The sequence below is a fragment of the Geospiza fortis genome, unplaced genomic scaffold (assembly GCF_000277835.1).
Source record: "Geospiza fortis unplaced genomic scaffold, GeoFor_1.0 scaffold590, whole genome shotgun sequence".
In the NCBI taxonomy this organism is placed as follows: Eukaryota; Metazoa; Chordata; class Aves; order Passeriformes; family Thraupidae; genus Geospiza; species Geospiza fortis.
In genome coordinates, this window is record NW_005054402.1 from 1,981,416 (window position 1) to 2,000,989 (window position 19,574).

At 39.7% G+C, this 19,574-nt stretch overlaps 1 protein-coding gene across 1 annotated transcript in view; it reads right to left on the reverse strand.

Moving 5' to 3' along the window:
- The window catches only part of GALNT18 (polypeptide N-acetylgalactosaminyltransferase 18), a 223,643-nt gene that overhangs the window by 203,413 nt on the left and 656 nt on the right, over positions 1–19,574 (reverse strand). The gene's annotated exons all lie outside the window — the stretch shown is intronic.

Genomic DNA, 19,574 nt, shown 5'->3' on the forward strand with positions numbered 1-19,574 from the left:
TCTATCAAAATGCATAGTGAAGCAGATTATCCCAGTGTCACTCATGCTGACTGTGGCTTTACAGACCAAGCCAGTAGGATTGCAGGAGTCATTAGGATTAAGGAAAGAGTAAAGTACTGTGCAATTCAGAAAATATAATATTTTGTCTGGAAAGCTTCCAGCTCCAAGACAAGGAAAAAAAATTAAGTAACTTTTAGAAGGCAATTGGGACATTAATCTAAGGCAGCACATATTCTCAAGATCAGAAAAATCAAACATGCAAATCTTGGATGCTTCTAAAGAGTCATTGTGGGAAAATCTATGTGTGGAAGAGGAAATGGATGTACAAAATGTGCATTCCTCTTAATTAAACTCCTGTCTTAGTAAAGCCTCTTTATTAAAATTGCTGGCTCCTTGTGGGAGCCATTAACATCATCAAAAATTCCAAATGGCATTGCCCAAAGAGAATTTAGCAGCCATGTCTGCCACACAGACCAGTCCCACTGACTGTGGAGGATTCCCAAGGTGGGACACAGAGGTTTTCCTGCCAGGATCAGTTTTCAGGAACCCTTATGACCAAAAAGCTTCATGGTAGATGACTCTGAGGCCCATAATATCAGCACAGCTTTTCCTACTGAGTGAAGACTCCTTTTCAAGAGAGTCCCATTAAAAAGAAAATCTTTGTCGCAAACTGATGACTTTTCCAGGGAAATCAGACTTTTAATTAAAAAAAAAAAAAAAAAAATGTTTTTATGGCAAGAGGTTTCTGGTTCACAGCCCAGGCTACTCAAATGCTAGAGGAAAAGGACTTCTCCAAAATCCCATCTTTACATTCAATGTTTATGAGATAAAACACAACTGTGGTTACTGAGGAAAGGGAATTTCATTACAAACCCCAGAAATATTCATGCACTCTTGAAAGAGACAGCACCTAAAACTCAGTGAAACTTAGGGGTAGGCAACTTGCCTTGGAACCCTTTTTCTGGCCTGTACAGAAGCACTTCTGGAGTAAACCTGGAGCACAAAGAGCTGGCCCTGACTTGGTTTGCACCTTAAGCTGTGCAATGAAGACAGCCCAAGAATCAATAGCTCAAAATATTCCATCAGATGGAAAGTGTTCATGGCACTGAGGCCATTTGCGCGAACTCCATGAAATTAAGATATTAACAGAGTAAATGGCAACTCAGCTCTTCTACAGGTTGTACTGCAGCTCTGAGTAAACACCAGCTTAGTCAGGCAACGGCACAAGGGCCAGTGTTTCAGGACTTTTAGAGGCAGGGGGAGGAAGGGAACAGGTTTTGCTTCTAAACACACATTAGAAGCTGGAGATTCCTGGAGAGAGATGTATTAATAATTAAACAGATCTTCTGTGTTAAAAAACCAATCAATAACATACATTCACATCAGATATTCCTTAAAAATTGGCAAATGTGGGGTTTCAGAGGTTTTGTATTCACACACAAGAATTTCTATTTATATCACTCATATCTGTCATTACTCTATCAAATTAATCCTAAACTCATTAATTTCTAAACTGTTGCTCCTTACAGTGTTGTGTTTAAAGCTTGTAACCATTCACAAAATATTCCTGGTTACCTAGCAGAATTGTCTTTATTGTTCTTCTACAGAAAGATTTAAGTGATTACATTGGTTTGAGGGTTGTGGTTTGGTTTTGTTGTTTGAGGGGTTTTTTGTAATCCATGTGTAAAGAATTTCATGAAAGTGAAATTTTACAAGAAAAACAATTGGCTTATGTCAATAAGCTACTAGGCAGTTCTTACTATGGTATGAATTAAAACAGGTTTTACAGTGAAAGTATCAGCTCACCATAATGGACAGGAATTCTTGTTCTTGTATAGCACTATTACAGTTCTTAAAGGCTTTGTTGCCTCTACAGTAAATTTTCATACTCCATTTGGGGAAGTTCTCCTAACAAGGAATAAAACATTTGCTACAGCATTAAATTACATTACAAAAAAACACAGAAAATACATGCTTTACAAAGCAACCATGCTGTAGTCATCAAATAAGATTTTTTTACAAGTTTCAGTTATTGTCAAGACAGTCCATAACCCTACAAAAGCCTGCCAGCTGAAATTCTGCCAAGGTAATATAAGGTACAGAGCTGACAGAATCAACAACTGATGGACTATCAGAATTTCCCTCGCTAGGTCAAACTGCACAATTTTTTTTTTCTTCCTGAACTGGACATGGTAAACCTGCAAATGTGCCTGCTCTGCCACCTTGAAATAGCACACAATTTCAAAAAGGGGGTTGAAATGACATCTGTGCCATAAAAATCTGTTCCCAAAAAGAAACACAGTGCCTTCCTTGCACATCTTTATTTCTTCTTCACAAATGTAAAAGTATAAGGCAGCACTCCCTGTGCAGTGCAAAGCAAGAAAAGGAATTGCATCCAAACTAGTGACAGAAACAAACACAGTGGCCCCAGTCCCAATGTGCACAAAATTGTCACAAGGTCAGCTGGCATTTTACCAAAGCAGTTAGCATATAAATTGAGCCTCAACAAGAGGAGATAAATATGTCCTCTGACAAAGAAGATTCCCAACAAAAACAGCAAAAGAACCACACTTATTAAAAATGTAACAACATTTATCTTCCTGCTGCAAACATTCTTTTAGCCATTCTGTTTATTGCAAAGGGTCCCAAACTGTGTTAAGTTTCTGTGCTCTGTTTCAGAAAAATATTCATACACAGGCTGATTATGATATATCCCAAAAACAATTTGCCATGTAAATATAATGACTGATTGAATTTGACAAGCCTCCTTCTAGAACAGTAAACACTGAAGCTTTTGTTTAGGGATATTAATCGGCTCAGCAAGTTCAATGTGTCACCTGTGCCAGAACGGAAGAAAAATCAGCCCCACCAGTAACATCCAAAGGAGGCAGGACCATTCATGGAAGGAATTACTCTGGATCCCAGCTATTCCAACAGGCAGGTTTCCACCAGACACTCACCTTTCCTGTAACTCATCATCCCAGTAGCAGTAAGATCCAAATGGAAATCTGGGAGAGCTTTCTGCAATTCCCTACAGATAGGCTCAGGGGCCTGTTTGCACCTTAATACAGAGTGAAGCCAGTGCTCACTACACTGGGAATATCTTATGTCTTGGAAATCTGACTTTAGTTTAAGAATTAGAAAACACAGATGTCAGGGAATAGTTCACCAAAAATCTTAACTGCAGCTTGGCCATCAGCAGATCTCGCTGACATTCTTACCTCCTGCTGCTCAGAGGCAAAGAACTTTACTGACTATTTGTTTTCAAGTTCAGGTTCCTCCAGAAGGAAAAATTATTATGTAAAAATCAACTAACTGAAGTGGTGAAGTCAGTGCTCTGAAGGATGCAAAACCACCACCCTCTGCTGTAAAATGCTAATTTCTTATATGAGGATCCCACACATGCTGAACAAACTAGAAACATCTTCAGATACTGACAGAAATTACCCTCCTCAAACATTGAAAACTTTATCTGTCCCACTGGTATGGTGTATGTTTTAACATTGCCAAGCTTGTAATAAAAAAGTCCAAAACGTGTCAAAAGCTCAGCCCTTCCCACGGACTGAGGCTCCCAAGCTCTGCAAGTGTGTATATGCAACCTGGCACTTGTCCATCTAGTTTTCACTTGTTTTTACATTCTCTGGTCCTTACAAATGGGACAGCTGGCTACTGAAATTAAGCCTGGAGTGGTGAAGACCCATCTTCATGTTTCACTGTCCCATTCCCAGAGATGCTGAATTCCAACAGCTGCTCTATTTCCTGCTCCCAGGCTCTGAAAGCCCACGTGATCCCACCAAGCCGAGCAAATGGATGTTCTGCACAATATCTGGAAATAGCAAAGTACACTTTCTGTCTCATTTACTAATACTGCTGCTAATTTTGCTGTGCCCCAGTTTCTCATCCATCTGCAATCAGGATTCAGTTTCAATGATGGAAAAGGAAACACACCACAGCACAGACCAGGACCTGGCAGTCATTTTAGCAGAACAAATAGCCCCATTTCTGCTCAGAAATTCTTCCCAAAAGCTTAGGAAGGACCTGGGATATGATTAAATAAATCAGAACACTGAGAACAAGAGCAAATAATGCCAGTTTTCTTTTGGACTTAGTTCTGGGGTTAATGAAAGCACTTTTGAGAATTTTGCAATGTTCAGGAAATTACTGGAAACAGGTGAGTGTTCTTTCCCATGCACATTGTCTGACAGCGAATATTAATAAATGCAGATTTTCAACTGGCACAAGAGAGTACCTACAGTGTCTCCCTCTATTAGCTGGAGGAGAATGATATGGATATACGTATTTCCAAGATTTTTAACCTCTGATTATTTGACTGCTAGGTTCCAAAGCTACCAGAAAGGCAGACAGATTACTTTCTTAAAAATTCAGATTCAAAAATAAAACCCAGGAAACTTATGAGATAGCCCAGCAGGTATCTGATTCTTCCTTTTAATGCCAACATTACTGGTAATAATTTTAAGCAATTACGTAATAACTAAAATGTATTGGGTGAATTCCTCAGAATTTCTATTAGCTGGTGTTTTACCTCCAGTTCCCTGTGGGAAAATTCTGAGGTATGCCTCAAGCAATTTAATTTTTTTTCTTGCAAAGTTAATACACACAAAAGGAGATTAAGCACTGGAGGCTTCAAAGTAACTTACATTAAAAAAAAATTCAAAATCTATCTAAGAGACCTATAGGAATGGGACTTACAAGTTTTTAAAAAACATTTCACTGAAATTCTGCTCCTCTGACAGCTGTGTGTTTTGTCATCATTTCTAATTTTAAAGTTTTTACTCACACTAATGATTTGACTGCACTTTTTGTGTCAGGTAAGAGGCAGTGCCTAAACCATGTCACAGCAATCAAGAGCCAATTTAAAATGCGTATATCAACAAACAAAGTCATTCAAGAAGATGCCCACACTGAACAACTGGAAATAACTTGCATTCAGACCCTGGAGCCCTTCTTACAATTCTATATGGGGATATAAGGCTGAGGCAGTCAAAGAAGAGCATTCTTGAGAAAGTAGAAAGGAAGCATGTTGGCCAACTGGCTGCTTCCACATTTCTGGAAAACAAGTTGTAACAAGAACAGAAGGAGACTAACCTTACCTTCTGTGGCTTTTTAGTAAAGTGGATCAAGTTGTTAGAGAAAAATGAATTTTCATTGCCCCTTATGCTATTTTGCACTATAAGTACGCACTGAAATTTGGCTGCTTACAGAGTTCAGCAAAGACCTTTCCAGCAGTCACTTAGTTTTCAAACATCTCTTTCAAAGAGATAGGCAGCATGGGAGCCCCTGCACATTTGTAACACACATCCCATTGCCAAACTTATCTTTTCCTAACTACTTTTATCTGCAAGTTCCCAAAGTCCATCAACTGAAAACTCCTAAGTTATTACAACACAGGTGCACAAGTTTTAAATAATCAGGGTAATGATGGGAGGGGCAAGAAACAACTCCTAGAAAGCACAAGATATTAATTAAGTTAACTAACAGAGGAAAAAAAGGAAAGGGGAAAACATCATCATACTCTGCACTGGGCCTTAAGCACATTCTGCCACATGACATTGCTGAAGTGGTTTAAACTATTTACATTTTCAACCAAATTCTAACTGCTTGACTGCAACCTCCTTCGTATCTCTAGTCAATCCATTTTAGTTCACATTTTGGGTTTGGAGCTGCAAAGGGAAGCTAAAACAAAAGCACTGCTAGACATGAGATGACTTGAAAACACATCCTGCTCAGTGCTGGGAAAAAGAACGTGGCTAAAACACCATGCTCAGGTCTCAAGCATCAGTAACAACTGTTACCTGTAGGGACATTATGTTTGTCCACTTAAGGGGGGTGCAAGACTTCCCTTTAAAATACTGGAACTGAAAGATAGGAAATGTAAACGTGTAAATTCCTTCAGGCTGGGCTTTCTACTCCCAGTATTATTGCTGCTGTCTTAGGTGACTTCATAAAATTGCATTTTTTAAATTTTTTTTAATCTAAAAGAACTAACCATTCCAATGAATGAAATAAACAGGACTTCTTGAGTTTATTTTAATAGCAGTGAAAAGGGTATCTTGTTTTGAATTGGCCCTTCTAGGTAAAGTGCTTGAAAAAATCCTTCTTGTTGGATGATAATTAAATGAGCATGGGGAATTTTGACAGTTACAGGTGTCAAGAAGCTGGGAGAAAATAACATCTGTTCTCATCAAATAGCAGAAAAGCCAATTCAAAGTCACTCTTAATCAATGAGTAGCATAAACATTGAAGACAGAACAAAACAGATACATTAAAATATTTTTAAAGTAAAATTATGCTTTTTTCTTAGCTGAATGTAGCAAAGCTAAACAGCTACATCCTATGCTGTTGTTTTATCATTTTTTTTCCAGTCATCCCTCTCACTGTCACAAGTTGCCATTGTAGCTAAACCCCTCCCATTCTCTGCACCACGTTCTCAGTACAAACAGCCAGACAGGGCCATGGCATGCAGTGACACACAAAAACAGCCTGGCTGCCAGCTCAGCACAAGCCTTAAAAACAGGCAGCCGGGAACACATTGGTTCATATTTGCCACTGCCTGGAATTTGACACAGTATTTATATCGCTCCTATAATAATTACATTATCTTTTATGCTAGTGAATACTTTGATTCTTCTTTCCCTTGCCCATCTTCATGCTTCAGACCCAGGGCTTACACGGTGATAACAAAAAGAGCAACTCCACAGATGTGAGGCCAGGGGCATGAACATGAACCCAGCGTGGCCTGTGGGTAATGCAGGGCATAATTCTGGGGCAGCAGAGGGGACAGAGAGAGCGAGTCCCTGCTTTTCATACTGCTCTGACAGATCGTTCTGCTCCCTCCCCAGCCCCACAGAGCCTCAGATCTATGAGCTACTGCAGCGTGGCCAAGACAGCAATTTATGGGAGTCTAACAGAGATAAGATTTTAGAGCAAGGACTTTGTATTGTACATGCAGGGAGCCCCAATGAAAGGAGGAGTGATGAATCTGACTCCATGTTCTCAGAAGGCTAACTTATTATTTTATGATACATTATATTAAAGAATGCTATACTAAACTATACTAAAGAATACAGAAAGGATACTTACAGAAGGCTAAAAAGCTAATAATGAAAACTTGTGACTCTTTCCAGAGCCCCGACACAGCTTGGCACTGATTGGCCATTGAGTCAAAACACACCTGAAATCCAATGAAACAATCACCTGTGGGTAAACAATCTCCAAACACATTCCACATGTGAGCACAACACAGGAGAAGCAAATGAGATAATTATTGTTTTCCTTTTTCTCTGAGGCTTCTCAGCTTCCCAGGAGAAGAATCCTGGGCAAAGGGATTTTTTCAGAGAATGTGAATGCCACAACTTTGAGTGCAATCACACTGTCTGAGAACTCAATCCAGGGGCTCTCTGTTACATTCTTTCTGTGGGAAGAATGCAGTCTAAAAAGTAATTTAATATCTATTGATATCTTAAGGTTTTAAAGGTAAGGAAAAAATCTTATGACAGAACAGTCATACCCAGGACTTCCTTGTCCTCACTTTCAAATAAAAACCTTTTATCTTTCTTTTAGTAACAGAAAGGGTGTAAATGCACAGTGCCTTCAGAGATGACTTTACTCCTTAAAATTGGTCTTAACTGGACAGTTAGAAATGATAATCCAATTGCTTGAGAAACAAATACCCAGAATTATCTTCCACTGAATCTGTGCCAGCACAAAGAGCACATTGAATACTTCCTTCTCTCTGTTCCTTCTTTCCCTGAACAGATAATTTTTTAAGGAAGTTACATTGCATTCTTACCTGGGCAAAGCCAGGTTAAATGCACAAAGTTTTTGTCTTAACCTGCCAAGGAACATTCCCTGTGGCTGACCCAACACTTCACACATGCTGAGAGCTCTTGTTCCTGTAAGCAATTCTGTTCTGAACTTCAGGACAGCCACTCACAGCCCAACAGCTGCTCACATAAGGACCTCTGTAAAAAACAGGAATCAGAAAATCACTGCTGAGTAGAACTCAGCATAATCCAAAAAAAAAATATCACTCTACACGACCACCCCAGTTTTGTATTTACCACCTCACTATTTTAGCAACATCTGGGGCTTGGAGATTGCTCTGTAACCTACACTTAGCCCATGGAGTTAGTGACTGCAGTTAGGGTATTTATTTCCCTGCTGACAGGCACACACAGGGTGCTTTGGGATGAGCGGCTGCTTATCCATCAGTCCCTAGAAAAGGGATACAGGTGGTGAACACACAGCCACATGGGACAGGGTTTGTAATTACACTTTTTGCACCACATCTCCTCGTACCTCTCTGCTTTTTTGCCAGACAACATCTCTCTCCCCACAGTGTGAAGACAATATTGGTATTTCACCAGGTATTGCAACCTTTTGCCAGATTATAACAGAAGCTTTTGTTTTCCTCTTCATCTCAGAACACAAATAGAAACAGTCTTTGAAATATATTCAGACTAAACTTTTTTTAAATGTTAATTTTCAGGAATGTTGCCAATTCACTTTTAGCAGATGGTTTGCTATTTAATGTCTCTAGGCAGGCAGAAAAGCTTTAATCAATAGAATCAAAAATGTTGAGAAATTACAAGCTGTTTTACAAAATCAAAGGCATTTCCTACCTATCGTCAAGCAGACAAAAATATATTGACAAGTTGTTACTGCAAGGAGATGAGGAATGTTTTCCACATTACAACACTGAATTTCCTTTTACAGGTTTTCCAATCTCCAGGTTTCCTCATAACAAGGTATTTCACCCTGTCATAAATTTAGAAATTCTCCAAGAGCAGCTTAATTAAGAAAAAATGGATCCAGGGCTGAGCAATTAAAAACTTACTCTCAAGAGCTGGCAGTGCCCACATACAAAGCTTTACCTCTGCTTACTTCTTTGAACAAGAAATCAGTGGTGTGGGTCCCCATTCCCTCTGGGGCCCAGTATTCCACCTGCACCTGCAGTCAGCCAGGAAAAGAGGCAAAATGGGCAGAGATCAGCCTAGCCACCAGCTATCACTCAGTTACTGCAAAGAGCACTGAGATCTGTCTGGAAACCTGGTTCCAACAATCTCCAGGCAATACTTCAATCCTCTGCACTGCCAGGCTGCAGGAGCCTGCTCCTGCTGCTGCCACACTGAGAGATTTTGCAAACACACTCCCATGTGCTCTAACCAAGCTCTGGCTTTTGTGAAAAATGTGTATTTTATGATTGGATTTCCGCAAATATTCAAATGAATATTATATGGGTTATGTTAGAAAGTTATGCTGTATTAATTTTCTTGAGTGTTAAATGTAGGTTTAGTCTATAACATAAGGTTAAAATAGAAACTATGCTATGTAAAATACTTTTTTTAAAGAAAGGACTCACACTGAGACACCAGCCACAGGACACCTGAATCTTTCAGAGAAAGAGAATTTATTGCTCCATTATCAGAACAAACAAACTTCTTCCTGCCTCGCTCAGCCATGAAGACCCCATCAGGATTCAGAGGAAGAAGCTGACACTGACCAGACAGAATCCTGTGTTTGAATGGAATTTATGCATCATGTATGAGGTGTATGAATATGCAACAGGCTGTTGCTTTTAAGGGTTAATCCTCTGTTAACGTGGGCCTTTTTTTGGGCTTGTGCTGCCCAGAAAAAGTTACCTGGACTGTCTATAACTCTTTGTTCTTTTTGTCTCATATTGTCCAAATTATTATTACTCTAATTATATTGCTATTTTTATAATCATTTTTATTACTATTAAACTGTTAAAATTTTAAAAACAAGGGATTGGCATTTTTCACACTTTGGTGCTTGCACTACCATTCACACATTCTTTCATGTAAGCCCCTGTCAGGCAATAATGGAGCCATTCCTACCTTCCAGACAAGACATATGGATCCTTAGCTCAACCATATTTTCAGAAAGAGATATAATATAGACAATATTTTAGATATTTAATATTTCCATATTCATGTACATGCAAAATTATTTCTCAGTATTTAAGCGAGAGTAAAAGAATTAGCACTGTGAAGGTGCTTTAAACAAATTTTGTCTTTTTATGTAAGAAAGACATAAGCTGTGCTGAAAACTCACGTGTGTTGATAGAAATGCATGGATAGGAAGTGTAAGAATGAACCAATGAGATTTAAATATTTCTATACCAAAAGCATTCCTGTTACAATGGGAGCAAGTGAGAATGATATGTATCCAAAAATAAGTCTTCTGTTGTCATTTTGTTACAGCTTTTTCCAGTCTTGCTGCTTTCAGTGCCTAAATTCACCGGTGATCTTGGCATTGTGTTTCAGTTTACACATCCCTTTGGAACTTGTGTTTGGGTTTTTCTGTTATGGGTTTGTTTGGTTTATGTCTAACAGTTTTACACTCATTTAAAACTTGTACAGCTTTACAGCCACGTGAAAACATTAGCTGAAATACCTCATTCTGTTACATCTAAGTTTAATGATGTCATAATCTTTATGGCTGACATCATGTCGTAAAGTCACAGAGTTCTAACTGTGAAAAAGCAGGATCAAAACAACAACACACTATCATAATATTTAAGACCAATAGCATCACAATTTTGATTCCAGGCCAAATATTTTGCTTATGATAGTCTGGCTGTATGCAAAAAAGAAGTTCTTATTTCATTAAAGGTGCTACACATCTTTTATAAGATCCATATAATCTAAAGTAAATAGATTTAAGTCTTCCATTTTTGAAGATTTGGGTTTAATTAACAAGAAAATATTTTTAGCAATCTACTAGATGTGAAATTGGTTTTGAGGGTGGCAGGAAAGCAAAAGGCTTTCAGAAGAGAATCAAAAATGGTGCATCACTTCTTTCCACTCCACGGAAACTCACTAGCACTAGTTTCACCAGTTTCAATAAAACCAGAGGAGAATCCAGAGTTTCTACTCAATAACTGCAATTTCACATCAACTAAAAAAGGATAAAACATTCAGGTATCCTTGTGCAGCCTGTAGCTTTTGCTGTACTTTTCTCCCCCCTGACCCTCCTTGTCCTCCAAACTGTTAAATGTGAACACATCTTCTAATCAGAAATTCCACAGAAATTACAGCATACAACTCCCACACCCTTCACTTGAGCAACTTAAAATATTCCTGTTAGCACAAGTAGAAGAGAAAACTCTGGCATAACATGATCATTCCATATACAGCTGGTAAAATTACAAATACCTCAGAGAAAGACAAATACACAGAACAAAGTTATTTTAAAAATGGGTCTGTGCTCAGTTCTGCAAGCCCTTTTTATTCTGTGCACAGAGAAATCCCAGAAGATGTTTTCTCCAACCATAATTTCAATGCAGTGATAATCCTGTAATGGATGAGTACAGGCTCACTGAGTCTGCAGTGCTTGAAAAGTTTATCTGACAAGTTTTACTTTTACCTCCAGCATGCCAAATCTCCTTGCAAAGCCTCTGGCAAGTCATGACTTGATGCAAAAAGAAAAGCTTCAAAGCAATTTGAATCCACCATGAAAGCAGGGACAGGTAATTCTCTGCATTAGCTGGATGATTCATGAAAGAGATCTTTAGCTAGATTCAGATTACATATGAGCAAGTAACACAGTCTAAAAATCTGTATTATCTCCCTAAAATGAAGGCTGGAATGATCATTCATCTATGAAGGAAAAAAAACCCACAGAAATACTATCTTTTTCTTATACTCTTCAGAAAGCTGCTTATAGAAATCCTATTTTCTCAGACATCACCTGTGACAGCTCTAATAAAAGAAAAATTCAAACACTGACATTTAAAATATGGGGCTTGATTTAGGAGATAGGAAATGCCAAAACCAAAACTGCAACAGGATTTCCACACCCCTACTGCCATTACTAACACCAGGTCACTGCACTCCTGAATTCTCAGCATACAAGCAGAGATTTAGGCAGTTGTGTGGTATTTAAGATGGGCTAATTAAAACCTGCATGTTGGGAGAGTTATCTATCTATCTATACTTCAGGGTTCACGTCAGCCTCAAATTTGGGTCTCTGGCAGATGCGGCTACTGCAGCACACCTCAGCATCATCTGGGGGGAAGAAGGGACCTCGTGTCTGATTCTTCTGAGCAGCTCCAGCAGTTAAATCTGCCACCAACAGTCTGTAAAAGTGGGGCCACAGCAGTTCTCTCTATCCCCCTTCTCTGCCCTACTCCTGCAGGCCTTATCCATAGGGATGAAGGCTCCAAGTCAGGGGTTTCACTACACATTCACATGGCACTGATCACAGGACAGCTGGGATTCCTGCCAGCTACCACAGCATTGTTGTCATAGAAATAATACATTTTTAAAATCTCATGTGTTTAAAACACAACTGAAGTAGCAAATATAGTGAGAATCCTTCACAGACTTAAGAAGACACATCGGCACTTTAAAGACAGAGCAGTTCAAGGTAGCAGCTTGGACCTTCCACCTTCATATTCTAAAACAGAAATCAGAATATTCTCATTTGTTAATTTCCAAAGCCAAGCAAAGGAGACACTGGAGAACTGTAATAACAACCATCAGGTTTGCAGCTCCTAAACATCTTTGCCTTTCCCTCAGAAAACTGAGGATATCATGTTAAAAACAGAACCTTAAGTACAAAACAGCAGTTGAGCAGAGAAAAACTGTGTAGAAAACAGAAACAAAATGTCGTTTCACAGAGAAAACATCTGCACTGCACAACCATAGAATAGATTTAGATATATATAACAGCACCAGGAAGTTGAAGCATTAAGCTTCATGTACCTGAGAATTTCAGTGTCTATGCAGAGTATCTGTCCACACTAATCCAGCAGCTTGTTAGTGAGCTGTTTATCAAGTTCCTAAAAGGAAGGAGCCCAGAAGTTTCTAAAGAGGCTATAGCTAGCACTGCAAGGCCAAGGGCAGCACAGAAAAATACCTCCGGAGATAGTTAAATGCAAAATAATACAGCAGATCAATAAAACGGGATTTGCCTCAGAGAAATGAAGTTAGTTTTCACAATATGAACTTAGTTGTCACATTTGCACTAGTCAGAAATTAAACTTCGTGAATTTTGTTAATTGTGGACCAGTAAATTCCCTCACTGCTCTGGACTCGGAGACAATCCCAAGAGACCACAGAGCCCAGTCTCCAAGCTCCAGGCCAATTGTGGCTGCGTACAATGAGAACAGCCATTAACAAGCTACAGAGGATTCATGTCCCATTGTGTCCCTTTCCACGTTCCATAATGTATTAATAGCTGAGAATCAAGGTCCTGGGCTGTTCCAAAGACAAACAAGGATCCTCCATCACCCTCAGGAGGCAGCTAAGCCATCTTCAAACTGCCACCGCTGTCTCAAGATTTGAGCCCAATATTTGCTTTTTTAAATCACCACAGATTTTCTTTATACATCATGTCCCTAACACTCAAATAGATAACATCAGCTTATCCCACCACTCCACACACCTACAGACACTTTCACAGGGTAACATTGATGACAAGACCTTTCTGTTGAAGGCAGAATTAAAGTAAACTGCTTCTGTGTCTTGTCACAGGCCATGGAGCAATGTTGGGTGGAAACAGGCAAAAACTGCCTTATGTGATGCCAGAGAGAGCAAGAGTCCAGCACCAAGCTGATCTCACACATTACACACAATTCCCAGTAGCTGTGTGTACGTCTTGCTTTATGTTTCTTTTCAGATGTATTTACCTCTATTCTGGTCATACAGATAAAAATCACTCATTAGTGTGGTCTTATATATTACAACAGTTCTATTATCATTATGGTGCAAGCAAAGTGCCAGAGTTTCATACCTACTCGATGTTTCTCACAGGCAACTCCTCTAAGCACTGACTGTTCTTGAACCTTGCAGCAGCCATCTAACTTCTCCACCTCCTCTGTCTCTTCTTTTGTACCACTAGTTCTTATTGGTTACAGGTGTTGCCTGTTATCATCCAGCCTGCTCCTAATCTTTAGTAATAGGGTTCAGCTGCAACTCGTTGGGGGCTAAGACTACATTCTACCTTACCTTCATTTACCCATACTGTGTCCCCCTACACATTAGTACTGAAGTGGGCACAACAAGCTGGCAGGAAAGACCTCAGCTGGAACCCCTGCACAGCTGCAGGCTGCTTGTGCCAACCTGAGCAACACAGCCCTACGTGACACCAGAGTGGCAAAAATGAAGCTCTGAGTGCAGAACCTGGAGCAGAACAGCTCTCTCCATCCCTGCTCAGCCCATCCTCTGCTCAAACACTGCACTAAAAAAACCTCCCTCCTTCCACAAAGGGTATGACATTATGCAGAGATAACAAATGTCAACAAAAATGATATTTTTCAGAGAAAAATGCAAACTTTTCTAGCTTAGCAATGAGGGAATTTGTGGAGGGCATGGAAGTCACAGCTCCGCTCCTGACTAATTTTTTTAACCTTCTGTTGAAGACTTCTTTCATGTGAACTACAGAAATTGTCAGGATTGAAGGAAAAGGAATCCAGGTCAATTCCCTTCCCAACTACAAAGCCATCATTCACTCTCACTCTGTGGCCAAATAAAACTTTCCTTGTTTCTGCCAAAAGAAACAATCTCAAACCTGCCATGCCATTCCCATTGTACAAACCTCAAGAAACAGAGCAACCTAGATGACAATCAGAAAAATGGAAAATAAATTTTAAAAAAGAAACCTCATTCTGAAGAAAACAGAATCATTCAATATCCAGCAATGAAATCCAGTTACCTTAATAAGGCCAAACTAGCACTCCTCAGTTTTGCCCACTGTGTCCTAACCCCAGTGACATAAATCCTCAGTGGAAGAACTGGCAAGAATATAATTAGAAGGGAGCTAAAGATATTCAAAGTGCAAAAAAGTTAATTTTAATAATAGCAATAATATCCTATCAAGGTGTAGTCCACAGAATCAACAACATTAAGTCTTCAGTAGATTGTCCTTGAAATACCTACACCTCCAGTGTTGCTTGAAAATTCACAGCAAATTAAGTCTTCCAGCTGAAATAACTATATTAAGGTTTCTTTAGTGTGCTCATCCCTAAGCATGGAAGAACATGAAAGTTAAATCCCAATTAATCTGCACTGACATGCAGCCATCTAGAATGACTTGAGAAGTCACAGTCTAAAGAGGAAAAATAATGGGATTAATCCTGTCTCTCTTACATACAAAAGTAGTTGCTTCCGTTGCAATTAACTGCATTGGGACAGCAGATCTCTGTGCTTGTTCAGAGACAGGGAATACAGAGCCCTCTGCAGTGGAGCAAGAGCTGAGTGTTCCCACGGCTGCTGCCTGCTGCTCATTTGTTTCTCAGAAGAATAAATATGCTGCAATGAGTGATAAACATGCCTAATTGCTTTTGAGCTTGAGGGAAATAAGCGGAGGGGATTTAGCCATTAATTATTCCCAAAAGGGAAGTACCTCAGGAGTAAGAGACATGGTGGAGTGGCCATTTGAATCCTGGTGAGCTGACTTTATGGAACCCAGCTTGAGTTAGTTAGCCAGGCTGCAAAAGACAGAAGACATCCTACTTTGTGTTTGAGATCAAGAAATAAAGGGTAGATAAGAAATATGACATTTACTCACTCAAATTTTCCCAGGCTAAAATTAAGAATGTGGGTTGACCTAGTCCCCAAGCTCAAAATATGCAGTTTCTGAGAGCAAATCATTTCACCCTAACACCTGACACAGGGACAGAGTGAATCACACTGGAGACCTCTCCCTCGCCCAGCTGACCACAGACAGTGATCAGATATCCAACTGTGGGATAGCTAACATTAGCTCAAGTAAATCCACACAGCAAATCATTCTAAGCAGCAGAATGAAAGACAATGTAAACAGCCTCTTTTCTCACAAATTTTCCCAAGTCCACACAGTGCCTGATATTCCACTGATTAGAAGAGACACAGCAGCTTGCAAGGATGGAGGACCAAAGTCCTACTAGGACACAGACATCTTAGTAACCATCCATCAACCTTAAAAAGTCAGCTAGTCCAGAAATAAACTGTGTTACAGCTTCAATTTAGAGCCAGCCTCTGTCTAAACTGTTCAGTAAATCTGTTTAGGTCCAAGGGGTTGGGAGGAAGAATGGGTGAGGGCAAGGAAGCAAGTTCATGTCATAGATTTCACAGACTATAATCTTTTAAGATAATTCCGCAACAAAAACATCATCTGATTAAAACCAGGAAGGCTGAAAAATACTAAAATGACATTGAGTAATAAGACAGGATGATGTGCAGTGGTGTTTTGAGTGATATGGGTTTAATCATAGCTTAGTTTTTCAAGGAAAATTAAACTATGAACTCTGATGGCATAAAGTGAGGCTGCACAAAATAACACATTTCTCCCTTCTGGCTGGTGTTTTTCACTTTGTCACCGATACAAACTAAGTATCAGATTAAGAGCAGCCTGCCCACTCCCCTGATCTTCCAACCATTCATATGATTTAGGGCAAGTTTTTGGTGTCAGAGCTAATGCATGATGCATTATTAACATGAAGGATATGTTGTGATCTGTCTGAAACACTCTCATATTGATTTTAATAACCTGAGAGTGTCTGGAGTTCCTTGAGCCACTTTGGTGTTTGTGAACTCAACAGAACACAGTTTTTCTACCCCATTTAACACTTGTTAACCTCAGCCCTCTAAGGTATACTTTCTGGGAATAGAGCTCAGTGCTACTACACAGTCCATGTGCCACAGACCTCTGTCAGGCATGAAAAGGGCTGCATTTTGCATCAAGCTACCCATCTGGTCCTTTACTCAGTTTCTTTCATTCACATAAACACACATACACACAATTAATCTTGAAAAAGACACCATCCTGTCTGCAACCTCCAAAGGAGGTGGGAACTAGAAGTTTCTCTCAGTGGGCTGCCTGCTAGCATGGAGCATATGCCTCCTACTGAAGAGCTGGGCTGGGGAGAAAGAGAATCTCCTTGGGACTGGTTGTGGAGCATTCAGATGTGATTAACACCATAATCCCACAACACACTGCCACAGAAAATCCTGCAGGTCGCCATCACTACAAAAAGGTAAAGTCACTTGACCAAAACCATCTTGAGAGCTGAGTCTGGCCACAAGCCAGGAACTCAGGATTCCCAGACTTCAGGCAGCTCAAGTTTCAGCATCGAGCTTTATAGCTCCACAAGCTTCTTTCTGTAGCCTGGGATTTCCCTGTCCATACCGTTCTTTCCAAACACCAGGCAAACCAGCTTTGATTCCCTCTGAACCTCTCTTATCTGGAAATCTCTTTTCAGTCTGATACTTTTCTTGCTATGAAAATGTTTTTTTTTAAATACATACTTTAAAAAGGGTTTTATATGAAGGCATATCTTATTTCTTCTCATTTCCAAGACACTTGATAAAATATTACAAGATTGCAATTTATATGCTAAAGGAATTCCCAGATGGCATCTAATCAAACAATCAGAAAGCAAATTAAAATGAAATATTAGCATAACCCCACGTGTAAAATGCAGCAGCTAAAGCTCTCTGGCATTTGCAGGATATCCTATGGAATGTAACTCTATTACCTGTGCTAACTTCATGCCTGTTCAGCACTGCAGAACATCTGAGCTATTGAGACCTCTGTCTGACACAAAAAAGAAGTGGTCCAAGGAGAAGTTTAACAGCAAACTACAGAAAACCCTTATAACCATGTCTAGAACTATTACAGCAGCAGGTTTACTCAATTTCTGGCAACAACTCTCAAACATGTAATTTCTTAAAGCTGGCCTTCAAGTTCAAATCAAACCCAGTCAAGCTTGGTATATTTCTTTCAATAACGTCAGTAAGTTTTGCACCATGACCCAGAATTCACAGTATCTCACAGTTCTGAACAAAATCTGATTAAAGTAAGACCCTATTCTGCAGTATCTGCCACAGGAATTCCTGTGAGAACCTCAGTTATAATTATTTGGCAAGTGAAAGTACAGAAAATCCACTTTGAGCTAAGGATCTGTGATTTTTATTTCATTCATTTATTTATCTTAAAGACTAAATAGTTTCAATAAGGCTTGAGAAGCTTGTAAAGCTTTTATTTTAATACCCTAATATTTTAATACTTATCACCAAACTGTTCACTTAGTTAATTTTGAAAGACCCTCTTCAACTTTAAAAGAAGCATTATTTGAGGAAAAAAAAATCTGGTTTGGCTTATGGATAGTCACCAAAAAAAAAAAGCTTATGCTCTAATCCATGCTATACTCTCCCCTGATTTAAGTGAACCTTTTCTCTACTGCTCTAAGAACTGGTGACCAAAGGCTCCAAAATGGTTTGTTTCCTTGAAAACAGCTAGTTTCCTTGAAAATAAACAAGGCTATTTGAGTTTCACATCAACAAACCTGAAGCAGTTGTGCTCCAGCCTCGTAAGGGAAGTCAACTTTGTGTCTCTCGCTCTTAGCCAGAGCCTTTTGGAAAATCCCTGCCTTTTATATGTGCTTCCACAGTGCACTCCACTGGCACACAGACAAGAATACATTTGCTTTTAAAAATCCATTTCAGGAATCAGGAAAAACTTAAGGACTGTATGATACAACTTTAAACTTGAAGAAGCTGCTATAACCCATTCTCCAGAGAAGAAAGGGGAAAAATTATAAAAAGCAGCACTTTACTCCTTTGAGCAAGATGTTAAGACTGAGAAATGAGCGCATATACAAAATGAATGATGATATGCCATATTTAGAAAGATATTAACACAAGTCAATATCAAGAAAGATATTAACACAAGTCAATATCAAAGTAGCTGGGCTTTAATAGCACTACAAAGTTATGTATATTGAGAGGCAGGGAAGCCCAGCACACATGGGGCTACCCACCCTGCTCGCTCCATTTGCTTCATATTCCCAGAAGACCAGTTGGTCAAAGCTGCTTGGAAATGGGCAAGGTTTTTTGCACTGGGGATAGGTATCCGTCATACATGGTCTACCCTTGTTCTTCAGGTTTAGGAGAGAGAGACTAGAACTGGGGTTTGAGTATTCAGTGGAGGTTATGCAGAAGTAGAGAAAGATGGTTCCTCTAGATTTTGTACAGGTTCTCACCTACCCCCAAGCCTCCTCACCATCAAATTCACTTGGCAGGCTGGGAGAGTGATGCTATGATGCCATGCAGATGATGAAAGTATAAAGAAGGACACTAAAGATCCCCCAGTAAAGCATAAATCATGTAAAATCGCAAACTCGCAGGAAATAATCATATTCTCTCCCAGTGCCTCCCCACTTCAACCCTTCTCCCAGGGCACCCATTAAAAGGCGATCAAATTAAAAGGCATTACATAAAGAGAGATCGCCCCAGTTATAATCCCAAGAGGCTCCCGGCACTACAGCACCACTAAGGGAAAACCTTCATCATCCCAAGGAACACAGAGACAGCACGGATTAGCAGAGTCGGGCTTAAAGAGGGAGGGGAACAAGAATTCCACTAGCAGCAAACCATTTTGAAAAATAACAAATAGAAATTAAAAATAAAAAAAAAATAAATAAACAGCAAGATGGGAAGAGGGGCTTGGCTCCGAGCCCCCCGTCGGAGCCCTGTTCGGGGAAGGCAAGGCAGGAGCTGAGGTTGGCTCCAGCCCCAGGCCGAGCCCCGCGGGCGGGGACGGCTCCC